This window comes from Myotis yumanensis, unplaced genomic scaffold (genome assembly GCF_028538775.1).
Source record: "Myotis yumanensis isolate MYYU_CA2020_CCGP unplaced genomic scaffold, mMyoYum1.0.hap1 SCAF_8, whole genome shotgun sequence".
In the NCBI taxonomy this organism is placed as follows: domain Eukaryota; kingdom Metazoa; phylum Chordata; class Mammalia; order Chiroptera; family Vespertilionidae; genus Myotis; species Myotis yumanensis.
Window position 1 is genome coordinate 20,674,697 of NW_027223759.1, and position 4,243 is coordinate 20,678,939.

Consider the following 4,243-nt stretch of genomic DNA (forward strand, 5'->3'; position numbering starts at 1 on the left):
AGTCTGTGATAGTTGCCCAAAGTTTACAATTCATAAGAGTCAGGAGGGCAGTGCCCTCAATGGTCCCGGATCTGTCTCTCGTTTCAACAGTGTTTGGACAGAACAGACCCAGGGACTTCCCTTCTTCCAACCTCTGGCCACTCTCCTGTGTCTTATCCAGTCACCACCTTCAAAACCACCTCTGGAATCAGCCAACTCACCGGTTTTTGTGTTTGTTTGTTTCTACCTGAACTCCTTATTGCTGAACAACCATGAGCTCTCAAATTTGTCAGAATTATTCCACTGAGGTGGAGGCTGTGGTCAACCGCCTGGCCAACCTGCATCTGCAGGCCTCCCACACCTACCTCTCTCTGGGCTTCTATTTAGACCATGATGATGTGGCTCTCTAGGGCGTGGGCCACTTCTTCTGTGAACTGGTGGAGAAGAAGCACGAGGGCGCTGAGCATCTCTTAAAGTTGCAAAACAAGCGCAATGGCCGAATTCTCTTCCAGGAGGCTTCAGCCTCCCCAAAATGAGTGGGGCAAATCTCATGATGCCATGGAAGTGACCATGGCCTTAGAGAGGAACCTGAACCAGGCCCTTTTAGAGCTGCATGCCCTGGGTTCTACCCGCTCAGACCCTCAGCTCTGTGACTTCATGGAGAACCACTTCCGGGGTGAGGAGGTGAAACTCATCAAGAAGATGGGTGACACCTGACTAACATCCACAGGTTGGCCAGCTCCCAGGCTGGGTTGGGCGAGTATCTCTTCGAAAGACTCATCCTCAAGCACGACTAGGAGCCTTTAGAGCCTAGAGGCCTTTGAGAGACCCCTTTGCATTCCCCTGGTGTCTGGATTTTACTTGAACCTCTTCCTGAAACTACTAGCCATTCTTTTAACCAACCAGAAATCCTCTCCCATGCATTGGACCGAATGAAACAAGAAAGCTTTTTGCAGGAAAAAAAAAAAAGAGTCAGGAGAAATATCCCATCAATAGGTGATTTCTCCCATCCACCAGTAGATACTGTTAGAAATTATATTGATGATATCACAGTCACCATACTTCACTCGTACAGTCCTTGCTTCTCATAGAATCTCTTAATTTTCATTATCTTTTGAGCTCCATGTTCCTGTGCCCACCCCACTCCCCCTGCAATGCTGAACTATTAGAACTATTGCTAACCTGCCTTTCATAGAATAAATTAGGTGAATTACTGTGTTACCATCCACTAAATCTTGCCAAAGCCACCTTTAGGAAGGAGGAAAGTGGGAGGAAAATAGAAGATGGGTAAAAGTTAATATTCTGCCACAAGTGTAAGGTAGTATGTCTGGCCTTTGGCTCCTCTGCAATATTTACCAGGTGCAGGTCTTAAGGGACTCACAGCTAGTAGGCTAGACACAGTATATTAATCTATAACAGTAATACATCTTTGGATGTGAAAAGAAACATGAAAATATGGTGTTTTATGGGGCTCATAGGATAGAATGTAACTCCTGCTCTGGGTACTTGGGTTGAGACCATGGAGGCAGTATTTGATTATTGTACCTCTCTTTTCTACCTCAGCCCAGAGACTGCAGGAGGAAGAAAAGTATAAAGGGAACATTCTGGCAAAAGGAACAACATGAGCAAATCACAGAAGCAGAGAAAAGTTAGGCCTGTCCTGAAAACTTGGATGTGTTCAGAAAAGCTGGTACCATAGTATGAATCCAAATTGGAAGAAATTAGTAAAAAGTAAGTTCGGGTTAGATAATGAGAGTTTTGAATGCTTAGCTAAGGTTTTCTGATTATTTTTCAGATGATGTGAAGCCATGGACAGTGGAGAGAAGTGGATTGAGCTGAGCTTCAAGATGGTTGATCTGATAACAATGTATAAATTAGAGATGATTGCACTAGTCTAAGAAAGGGACAGAGAGGGACTGAAATGAAGAGGTATAATTCCTAGGATTTGGTGGCTAATGGGATGTGCTGAGCCAAAAAGAGAGAAAGTCACTAATGATAGGTTTCTGGATGGGGTGCCTGGGAAGATGGTGAAATCTTTAATTGAAATAAGCATGCTGGAGAGGATAAGATAATTTTTTCCAATTTTGATCATCAAGAGAGACATCAAGGCTGAAATGTTAAGCACAAAAATGATGAGTCAGTGCTTAGGAGAAAGGGTGGGGCCAAAAATTGGAGACTTAAGGGTCATCCCCATGTAGGAAAGTGGGAACCACGACAGTGAATGAATCAAGAGAAAGAATTCGCAGAGAAATGATGGACATCAGAAATTGGGGATATTTTTATTTCAGAATTATGTGAGTGCTGATATCACAGAAATTTAGGGGAGGAGAGATTTTCTAAGTTGAAAATATAAATATATTACCTCTAAAGTATGATGTGAGTATACTAAAAATATTTACTTCTATAAATATTAAAAGCAATAAATGTTACTTTTAAAGAGGAGAAGGTGACTAGTACAACATGCTCATGGAGGCAAACTGGTCATGTAAGTGCCTTTATGAGTTTTAAAACTTAAAAAGAACATTTCAGTTGTCTTGTTACTATGTTTAATATTCATTTGTTTCTTCACTTAGCATTTTTCAATAAGTATTTATGGACCCCCTATACATTCTGAATATATCAGTGGACAGATCATCAAAGATCCCCCTCCTCTTGTTGATTTCATTCTTCTCTTGCTAGAATGCAACTTTACTTTGACTTTCTTAGGCATCTTATACATTCAACCTCTTCAGCTGGTGAAAGACTCCAATCACTCTGACCTTTAATTCAATTCAGTTTACTTACCCAAGCTTTCAGTTCCTCAGTGCAAAATGGAAATTATCACACCCACTTTTCAGGGTAAGAAGGGCAAATGTCCTCCAAAATTTCTCCTTATGTGCTCAAATGTTTGCTGTGAACTGTGTCAGTATAAGCAACAATGGATAAAAAACCAGAAATTCTGGGTTGTATGTTTTGACTCTGGTTTCACAATTCACAGTGCTCTCTTAGACTTCAGTTTTATTATCTAAATAAATACAAAGATAATATATAGATGAGATTAGATAGATAAATGATTGATAGATGATAGATAGAAGATAGATAGATAGATAGATAGATAGATAGATAGATAGATATGGGAATTTGACTCAAGGCTTCAAAAACTTTCCAACTAAGCCCCTTAATAGCATAGAGCAGGCAAATGGATTGTATATCCTGCGTATAATCTCAGTTATCCTGCTACAATCAGGAAATTTTCCTAATGTCATATTTTCTTTTAATATTTCTCAAAATGTTTTCATGTTGATTTCATTTAACCATGCCACTTTAAATGATTTACCAAGAATAAATATTAATATCTATTTTTGTTGAATTCTGTTTAAGTGCTATTCCTTGTGCTAAGTCCTTTTCTTGCAATAGCTTATTCAATATTCCCAACTATCTTTGGATTAGGTATAATTATTATCCCCATTTTAAAGGAAAAACTGATGTTTATAGGGGTGGAGAAACTTGCCCAGGATCATATACCTAGGCTGTGGGATTCAAACTTAGGCAATCTGGATCCAGATCTACATGTAGGATCCTAAGGTGTGCTTAGTTCACTGTGGCTCTTTTCCTGCCCTAAAAACCCAAATACCATGGTCCATTTGGAGAGTATTCTTCAGGGGTGCCCTGTTAGAACACCAATATGTTTTCCAACCCTATACCCTGCCCATTCACAGTGTGGTCATCCAATTAGCCCAAAATTGAATAATGAAGAAACATTGTCTTTCCTAGCACATGTGTCCCAGATGCTGAATTTTTCCAAGCAACACTAGAGTCTTCATTTTCATTCTGCTTTTGGCAAAGAGAGTGGTGAGGGAGTTATGGATAAAGTGTTTCTCTTACAGTCTACAACTGCTGGGATGACTTACTTAATATCGTACTAATAGATTGTGGAGCAAAAGGAAGTGGAAGGGCCCTAGCCAATTTGGTTCGGTGGGTAGAACATTGGCCTGCAGACTGAAGGGTCTTAGGTTCAATTCCAGTCAAGGGCACATGCCTGGGTTTCAGGCTTGATCCTTAGTGGGGGTTGTCAGGAGGTAGTGAATCAATGATTATCTCTCATCATTGATGTTTCTATCTCCCTCTCCCTCTCCCTTACTCTCTGAAATCAATCTATATATATAAAAGGCCATCTGATCAGCTGGTAGGTATGATGCACACTGACCACCAGGGGGCAGACACTCAATGCAGGAGCTGACAAGCTGCCGTGACTTGGCAGCAGCTGTTCTCGGGTGATGCACCC

The 4,243-nt window shown here is 40.7% G+C and overlaps 1 pseudogene; it reads left to right on the forward strand.

Annotated features, from left to right (window-relative positions):
- The first annotated feature begins 251 nt into the window (after positions 1-251).
- Positions 252-776, forward strand: LOC139015544 (ferritin light chain pseudogene; annotated as a pseudogene).
- The last annotated feature ends 3,467 nt before the right edge of the window (positions 777-4,243 follow it).